General features: G+C 36.9%; 1 pseudogene; it reads right to left on the bottom strand.

Annotated features, from left to right (window-relative positions):
* Positions 1 to 8,320: 8,320 nt before the first annotated feature.
* Positions 8,321 to 9,368, bottom strand: LOC148790544 (heavy metal-associated isoprenylated plant protein 39 pseudogene; annotated as a pseudogene).
* Between the last annotated feature and the right edge of the window lie 879 nt (positions 9,369 to 10,247).

The following is a 10,247-nucleotide window of genomic DNA, read 5'->3' as shown; positions in this document are numbered from 1 at the left end:
ACGGAGAAAACCGCCGCCGTCAGCGTGGTAGAGGGCAAGGGGCATTTTGGGACTTATGTAAGAGTAAATGGTAAATGTATATAGAGTCAAGTGTATTTGACTATTTGTGGTTTGAATACACTTTTTTTTTTGGGTGGGGGGGCTCAGATTCTCTCTTTCTCTCTCAAATGAGTCCGGATCTCCTCTCAAATCTCAATCAAGTTGCTCATCCTCAGTTCCTCTACTTACAGAAGGATATTGATGAGTGCTCGTTTGTATGCTCTCTCACTCCCTCACAGTGGAGTGTGGTCCACAAATGACTAATAAACCGGCCGGTAGATGTAGATGTAGGTGACATCTCCTTTGGTTTGCTGGGGGTGTTCATGTTCTGATACCTGGACGGTGTCGGTGTCGCTACACTTGGGGAAACCGACAAGAAGAAGGACATTTTTGTAAAAAAGAGGTCCAAGCATCTGACGGTTAAGCGTCTCAATTGAGCGGATGACGTGAAAAAGATGGTCCACAACCACAAACCACAAATTCATCAATCCATCCACAATCTACGTAACATGTGGTGATGTCGGGTCTTCCGCTTCCCCATTTTCGTCCCAATAAAAAAGCGGAAATAAATATCGCTACTTAGATACCGATCTGTCGGAAATAAAATGTGTATCAGTTGCTAGTTCATAGTTGCAACTACACCCAATCAAAATCAAAAAGAAAAATAAAATAAAATAAAATAAACCGTCGGTTGCTGGCGGATCTCTAATAATTTGATACTAGCAGAAAGTGAGCACGGGCATAGGAGAAACAAAGGAGTGATTGTTTATTTAAAATATGATTATATAAAAATCGATCAAATTATAAAATTTTTGGATTTAAAAAACTATTTATTTTCTTGGGTTTCAAGCTAAATCCTTTAAATTTATTGTAAAACAAGATAGCGAACTGAATTTTCAATTAAAAATCCTGTACTACCGTAGAACCTTATTCAGATACCGAACTGAATTTTAGTGATTAGCTCTCTTTTTGCCAATTGGCATTGCATCTATAGATTGTCTTGCTGTGTGACATGCTCCCTAGAATCTTATTTTGCCTGGTAACTATCCTAGAATCAGTTTATAGCTGATTTTGCATTCTTTAGCAAGGAAAAATAACTGACCAAATATTGGTCTAACAAATGAGAAAGTGACCAAAACTCCTGCAGCCACATAGGTAATGCACATGATGGGAGGTCTGAGGATTTTGCCTGAATCTCCAGCAATGTGGTTGATACAATTTCCTCTGACATATTTCGTTCAGGTTCAGCATAATAAATTCAGATGAGTTACAATATTGTCCCGTTTTTTCAGGGGATTCCCCTTGTTCCCCACAAGAAGTCATTTGGTTCCAGAATGAATGCACCCCCTCCCGAAAAAGGCCGAATAAACATCTCTTATTCTATAATAAGAAACCTTAAGCCACCAAGTGCTTGGATATGTTATTTTAGTGTATTGTTTGATTTTTTAGAAAGATTATTTTCCTTTTCTAAGTGCTATCCAAAATGATTAATCTGTCCTTGGTTGATTGTTTTTATTTACCATTTTTCTTCTATGATTTTAAGTGTTTATTATGTAGTTGAGGTGATTGTATGGTATCAACATATTGTATAATTGTATCAAGGTTAGACTATGACTTTATTAGCTTCATCTATGTTCTAAATGATTAAAGTTTTATCAAATGATTACTTGTCGGGAATATATAGGACTTATTACAGCTCTCGTAATGCTGAAGAAGAAATATTGGTTTGTGTGGATATGCTACAGAAAATACAAATTTTAGTTTTTATTTAAGTAGAGGGTTGATAATTGATTAATTAAAGCTATTTGGGAGATCAGAAATAGAAAATGAACTTTTCTTCCTTTTGTGGGTGTTTTGGGTGGTATAACCATAATTTGATATGAATAAGAGATATCATGAATTATAGATTTATAGTGGATTTGTCTAATTCTAGGTGTCAGTGATTTTCAGTAATCAAATAGATTGGTTCACTTTGGATTTTCTTGAAACCAGATCTACAATCATATCTTTTTTTTTCCTTAATTCTAGACTTCTTTTGAGATTTCTATTCTCCCTTTTTACAAGATAAATAATCATTTAGAATACATTGTTCAAATCAAGCTCAGACATGCTTTTAAATCTTAAATAATTGGAAGAATACACCGTTCAACCAATGGCTGAATTTACAGAAGTCCAAAGAAACTAAAATAGCAGGCAGATTAAAAATAAATAAAGAGGATATAAAAGTCTAAGGTGGCGTTTGATAAATCTGAAATTTCAGATCTAAAAAGTTAAAAAGATATTAAAAGTGTCTGAAATCTGAACAAAGGCATAAATGCTTTTCTACTTTTTAAAGGATCTGAACAGATAATGCTATTTGTGTTGGATCAATTGTGTAACATCTGAAATTGCTTTGTTTTACTATTTTACCCCTAGAACAAGCTATTTTGTAATTTTGAATGCAGTTAGCACTATTTCATATAAAATAATTTTTCAAATTCAGAATAATATCAAAATTATACAAAAAAATTAATATAAATAATTAATTACAAGCTATTAAAAAATTAAAATTTAATAAAAATTAATAAATAATTAATTATTTGATTATTCAATAATAAATATTAAATAAAACTAATAATAAATAATAAATATTAATATGATTAAAATTTAATAAAGTTAAAATAATTAATTATTTAATTATTATTAATTCTAAAATAACACAAATAAAAATATTAAAATAAATCATAATTGATAATAATTGCTAAAAATAATTAATCATTATAAATAACACAATAAAAATAATTAATCACTAATAAAAAATATTAATATGATTAAAAATTAAAAAAATTAAAATAATTAATAAAATTAATACAACCTAACCTATCATCTTCTTCATTTACCCTAATCTATTATTCATCGTCTCCTCGATTCGAACACAAACCAGAGTTGTCGCGACGGTTGCAACGGGAAGACAGAGAGAGAGAGAGAGAGAGAGAGAGAGAGAGAGAGAGAAAGAACTGTCGCTGAAAGTTGCAACGGCGGTGGCGGGAAGTGGGAAGGTAGGGAGAGAGAGAGAGAGGCATTCTTCTTGGAGTTGCGCTTCCTCCCTGAGAAAACATGAAAATAACTAGGATATTTGGGTTTGGGGTTAGTGAGGGGTAGTGCACATCATTTACAAAATATTGGAAGGGTAGTTTTGACTATGCACTGGCTTTGAAACGCGTCCGAATGTGTTAAGAGCCGGCCCAAGGTCTAAGGTTTTCAGATCTGAAAACAACATTCAGATCAAATTTAAGAGGTAAAACCAAGCAAGTGTGTGGATTTGAAAAGCAGCATTTTCAGATTCAGACCTCTGAAAAGTGCAATCAAACACCACCTAAGTTCTAACTTATAGTCCTAGTAAATAAAAGTATGGGAGCTCAGGTCGAATACAAAAGGACAATATTCAACAAATATCCAAAAAATGAAAAGAGTTGTAGAGTAGAGGGGAAAATAAACAAATGCAAACACAAGTAAAGTGGGGAAAGTATGACCCAAAAAACTCATAAAAAGATTAAGAAGGAAATCATATTTTAAATGTTCTCCCTAAAATAAAAAAATACATCACTGTTCCCAAAGCATGAGAAAATATGCAAAAAATCTTAGGAAAAAATGAAAAAAGTGAACTGAAACAAAGAAATGCAAATATAGTTACATGAAGGAAAAGAGAACATGAAAAGTGCAAAAAGATTATGAAACAAGAATTAGTAAAAGGTGGTTCAAGTAAAAAAAAAAACATTTTGCAGCATGTAATACAAGTTAGAAAAGACAATAAACACTTAGAATTCGAAAGAAAAAAAAGTTTTGCATCATTCCTCCCATGTAATAAAAAATAAAATAAAATAAAACACAACCAAAAATAAAATAAAATAAAAGACAACAAAAAAAAAACAAGAACAACTAAAAGAAATAAATGCATTAACAACTACCAACATTAAATAAAAGACATTAAACACATGAAAGTAAAGGCATTAGGAAATAAAATAAAACCTGTGTATACCAAAAACCAATAATTCTACAAAGTATTAGCACTACAAATAGCATTAGGAAATAAATGCATTAACAACTACCAGAATTAAAGAAAAGACATTAACCACAAGGAAGTAAAGGCTATTGTAAAAGTAATAACAACACCAAGGGAAAACTTGTATATACCAAAAACCAATAATTCTACAAAGTGTTACTACTACAAATAGCATTAGGAAATCAGAAAATACTTGCAACAAAGAGGAGAGTTGAAGAAGTACAAGGAGAAGGAATAGAGAAGAGAGTTGAAGAAGAGCATGCATTCAAAATAACCGAAGGGGATATAAATAGGAGATAAATGGCATGTAAAGACAAACAATCATTAAATGAATGTAGTGCAATGTCAAGAAAGATATTATTATAATTCCACTTTAAACATTAAACAGCTCCAAAACGCAGACATTGGTTATCCTAAAATATAAGCTGATTAAATGTTAGTAACAAAAAGTTGAAAGAAATCCTAAAATAGAAACAAATTAAGGAAAAAGGTGAAAAAAATGGAGAGATGTTACCTCGGAGCATTTATTAGCCAAGATGTTATCTACGAGTAGTGTAGGATACAAAACAGTTACTATCATTGCAACCGTAGCCGAATGCCGTCAAAGTAGTGTAGGATACACAACGCACTACTACCGTCGGAATAAACAAGAGAGGGAGAGGAAGGGAGGAGAGAGAAAATCGTGAGAGAGTACAAAGGAGGTTTCACCATCACTGTTAGGGGTGTCCATGAAAAATCAAAAAACCGAACCGAACTGCAAAATGCGGTTAACCGAATCGATCGATTCGGTTTCGGTTCAAAATTTTTGAAAAACTAAAGGATCGTTTCGATTTTCGGTTAACCTACAAAAAAATCAACGATTAACTGAACTGACCGCTATATATATTTATATGTATATTTTATACATATTTTTAATATGTGTCACATATTTTCTATGGATTATATATAAATATATATTCATTATATATATAAATATATACTTATATTATATTTATAAATATATTATATATTTTTAAAATATTATATATATATATATATCATTTATTATGTGTAATATAAAATTATACATATATTTATATAATATATATTATAAATATAAAAATCAAAAAATCGAAGAACCAAAGAACCAAACCAATAAAAAACCAAAACTGGTGGTACCGGTTCAGTTTCGGTTTGGCAAAATGGAAAAACTAGTACCACCGATACGGTTTACAAAAAAGGGCCATGGTTCGGTTAACCGAACTGTGGACACCCCTAATCACTGTCACTACCGTCGAAAGGGGGGTTTCACCATCACTGTCACTACCGTCGGAAAAGGTCCTAGATTTATCAGACATGAAATAAGGCGACAATTGTGGAAACCTGTGACATCTGTGTTGATGTATCGGCGCTCTCTATCTTCTTCCTCTACAACTCCTAAGTTATGTCTACACATGCCTGATCAACCATGGCTAGAAAATCTTTAATTATAACGAATGATTGAAGTGGATGAGCCCCTTTGTCCTTCAAAGACCCTGCTTGGTAATACTCCGTTGTTCTCTTCACAAGCTCCATCACCCTGGTTTGTTCATCCCTCAACGCCTTAACCTCTTCTTTAGCTCTACCCAAGAATCCTTTCATCTCCCTCATAAACCCACCTCCCTCGTTGATACTGCATCTCTCAAAAATCTCCCGAATTTCGGCAATGCGGGCAGCTAGAACAGAGCATGTTTTGACGCAAGCATCGTAGTCTATTATCACTGCCTTCTTTACATTAGAAAACTCAATGCTTAGTCCTCTGACCACCGTTAACCCAAGCATTATATATTCCCTCTGCCTTTCTTCTTTTGTAGTTGAAGCTTCAAAGCTCTCACTACCATTGCTACTACTACTGCTGCTCCGGCTATAACTTATGCCAAGGCTGTGATTCCTATTGATCACATAGCATTTCCCTTCACTCCGAACTACTTCTTGCACAACAAAGTGGAGGAGCGTAGTCTTGCCATCTATGCTTTTAACGTCTAAGAGCTTTCGAAGTGAAATAAGGCTGAAGAATGGGAGAGACTGTCAAAGACTGTGTAGCCTATGAGGTTTGCAAGAGAGAGGGGGGGAGAGCCGAGACAGGGAGAGACTGAGAGACTATGCAAGAGAAAGGGGGAGAGCCGAGATTGGGAGAGACTGTCAAAGACTGTCTATCAGACAAACGTGTCGAGTTGTAAGAAGTTGTGGTTGTCGTAACTTGTAAGAAACGTAAGAGGTTTGCAAGAGAAAAGGACTCAAGAGAAGGGGGAGAGCTGAGACTGGGAGAAAGTCTCTGTGTTTGCCAAACATACGTGTCTCGTTGTAAAAAGGCTTGTGATTTGGCCCTACCCATGATGAGAAAACAAGATTATTTCCTTTGGATCTGTTGGAGGCTTATTACACGCGTGAAGCACAAGGGACTAAGCCAAATGGTACACGCAAGGTTCAAAATATCGATATGCCCGATACGTCGATAGGGGCGTATTGGGCGAATCGATACCCCTTTTTTACTTTTTTTATTTTTTTTTCAAAATCGATTTAGGGGGCCGGTTTAGGGCTCCTCCACCCCCTGAATCGATCAAACCCCCGATACACCCACTATAGGGGCGTATTGAAGAGGTCCTAGAACGATACATATCGTTCGATACGGGTCAATACATGTCGATACTTTGAACCTGTACACGTGATGAGCACAGGGGGTCACTGTACACCCCCCAAATGCTTTAAGTATTTAAGTAGATACTACCAACTGTTAAACATCATTTTGTTTAGGGCAATTTCTTAAACTATCCTTATGGTTTAGCTATTTGACTATCTCTACCTTTACTTTTTACATATTGTCTTAAAGTACCTTTATTGTTTCTCACAATTGACATTGTCGTTAAATGCTAACGGAAACAAACAAAATGTCAAATTTGCCCTCCACTTACCGTTGCAACTTCTAACCAATGAGGGCAATAGTGAACAAACAAATAAAGAGAAAAAAATGGAAACCTGAATTCAAACAAAATCATTATTCATCTTCTTTGAATTCACAATCCCAAGCAGTGGCAACAACAACCCCATCCACCTTTGCTCTCTCTCTCTCTCTCTCTCCCTTCTTTGTTTTCTTCTTCAACCCATAGCTCAGCTCCCCTGTTTTTCCTCCCCTACCATCACTGCTGCATCTACAATATCATAACTAGGGCTTTTCACGGTAGTTACAACCGGCACCACTAGTTTGCAGGATTCTCCCTTAAGAAGGTTGGGTTTGGAGCCAAACCCTCTCTACTTCTTCCGTTCGAGATTCCCCAAATAAGCCCTACTCGTGTCCGGAACAATATGGGTTTGTGAAGAGAATGTGTGGTTTCAGGCGTTTGGCACCGCTAATCTACAAGATTCTCCCTTGAGAAGGTCGACTGTAAAGCCAAACCCATCTCTACTTCTGTTCGAGATTCTCAAAGAAGCCCTACCCGTGTCCGGACTAAGATGGGTTTGTGAAGAGAACGTGTGGCTTCAGGCGAGCTTTGGTTTCAAACAAGTTTTAGGTGAGCTTTGAAACCCTATTTTGGGCGAGTTTCAGGCGAGCTTTGGAACCAATTTTCAAGCAAGCTTTGGTTTCAGGTGAAGGGTAATATTGGATTTTAAAAAAATTTATACATCACGCGATGTCACATGTGTACTAATTTTGACGGAATATTAACGCACTAACGGCAGGAGTAGAATTAGTTAATTGTCAAAAACTGTAGGTATAGTTTATCAATTAGCTAACAGTAGGGGTAATTTAAGAAATTTGCCATTTTATTTATAAGAAAAAAAGGGTAAATTACAAAGACCCCCCTTGACCATTAAGTCAGATGTCGAAATGCATTAAATTACCAAAATACCCCACTAAACCTTTTCTATTTTCTTTTTTTTTTGCCCTTTTTCTCTTAAAACCTATTGTAATTCTGTTTGCCCCCCTATATTATGACTGTGGAAGAAGCTATTTTCCCGGCGAGTATTCGTCGTGATTTTCATATTCGTCATTGTAATTCTATTCGCCATCTTCCTTGTATGGGCAATCCTCCAACCCTCCAAGCCCTAGTTCACACTGCCAGATGCTACGGTGTACCAGTTTAACATCTCCGATGGGAACTTCCTCACCTAAAATTGTACATATTAGCTTCCCTGTTCTGGGTATCTCGCCTTAGATATCATTGTCGACAATACACTCAGAATTTTGAATCCATTAACGTCCCGGATTGTTCCTTTCCCCTCCTTAAAAATCTAAGAATTAACAAATAACACAAGCATATGGATTCTCTTCCACACTCTGGACATAGTAGTGAGTGGTTATGTGGGGATTATAAGCTTGGTAGGCCTTGACCAAGTTCTGGATCTGCTGCTCCACTTGATCTTTCTTGGGTTCTTCCTTCTTTTCTTCCTTCTTGGGTTCCTTATTCTTGGGCTCCTCTTTCTTGGGTTCCTCATTCTTCTCAGGCTCTTTTGTAGGCCCTACAAAAACTATATCCGTGTGCCAGAGTTTGCATAGCTTGCTCACCACGTCTATGGGATCCACGTCTCCGACGACTGTCAGTTTCTTCTCTTTCATGTCCATGGTGATGGAATCAATTCCTACAAATTCATAAAGATGAAAAACGCAAAAGGTATTTCGATAGCTTCAGGCTATTTTTTCTTTCTCAAAACTGAGATTCTTACTTCAGTCCGACGACTGTCAGTTTCTTATCTTTCATGTTCATGGCGATGGAATCAATTCCTACAAATTCATAAAGATGAAAAACGCAAAAGGTATTTCAATAGCTTCAGGCTATTTTTTCTTTCTCAAAACTGAGATTCTTACTTCAGTTCAATAAGAAAATAGGGTAAAGATCATCTTGATACCTGAAAGGCTAGAGACTGCCTTCATGGCCTTCTGCTTGGCCTTGTCATCATGTAAATCCAACTTCAACACCACCTTCTGTATCAATTAAAAAAAAACGAACAAAAAAGTCTCAGTTAAGATCAAATCAAACTCTTGATACAATCAAAGGTTCTGAAACTCCCATTGAATTATAACAAAATAAAGTCCAACAAGAATCAGGAATCAAAGAAATCGAATTTCATCTTTTGAAAAGGTTCTGAAAAACCAAAACTTATAAAGTGGATATCCAATATGATTCTGAAAGAGGCCCAAAAGCATGTGTATGCGACGTACAATAATCAACAAATCACCCTCCCGATTAGATTGCCGCCCACCTACTAGGGTCACAAAAACATCAGCGTCTGGTCTCCGTTCATCTACAGCATGTCTGTGCCGATTGCACATTACCTCGCAGTCTCATTTTCTTAGGAGCATAATTTCGTGATCAAAATCAAGATTAATGGAAAGCTCAGGTGGAAGGTGGGTACTTGGATCTTCGGGAGCTATCATATCTACATCAATTGTCCGGCTTATATCACCTTTGGTAATCGGAACATAAGGATTCCCGTCGGAACGGCCTTCAAGTACCAGCTGGTACAATCCTACGGCATCGATGTCTGAACTCTAAACTCTGAAGTCTGAAGCAAGCAATCGCCTTTAGTAACTTAGTATTTTCAACTCTCCGCCTCTCTCCTCATGACGCCATAGTATTTGTCTGTGGTACAATCCTAATGATGTAGTCGGTTCAGGATCGAATCGCCGTTTGGCTATAGTATTTGCCTTAGTGTTTGCCTGCTTGTACCAACAAGATTGTACCAGCAGCCAATCGCCGTTTGGCTGTAGTCGGGATTAAATGGGTTCAATCCAGATGCTGTAGTTGTTCGGGTCATGGCTGAGTTGGCCCTGCGAGATACGTGGCCGCCCAACTATCACCCTGTCATGTCATCCTAACTCAGCTACGTCAGCATAGCTTGGCCACGTCGGCCTAGCCCGGCCACGATGGGCTAGCTCATCTTATCCTTGCAGCCACGTCATATGGATAAAGAGGAAGCAGGAAGATGACTCCGCGGGGGAATGAGACTCTATCCCGAATACCTCAGTGGCTAACTTCATCCCGACAACTCCGGAAGCCCAATCCGACCCGGACACGGATCTTCGGCTATAAAAATGTACTCCATGCTCGAGGTAAGGGATCCAACTTTTGAGACCTACACCGCTACTTAGCTCGGACCGGCATCCTTTTAGCTCGGCCCGACCATCCTACCGCCTCCTACTAACTTGAGC

Source organism: Nelumbo nucifera, chromosome 6, assembly GCF_055504915.1.
Source record: "Nelumbo nucifera cultivar China Antique chromosome 6, China Antique-T2T, whole genome shotgun sequence".
Classification (NCBI taxonomy): Eukaryota; Viridiplantae; Streptophyta; class Magnoliopsida; order Proteales; family Nelumbonaceae; genus Nelumbo; species Nelumbo nucifera.
Note: the sequence above shows the minus strand (reverse complement) of the source record. Positions and strands in the feature narration are given on the sequence as shown.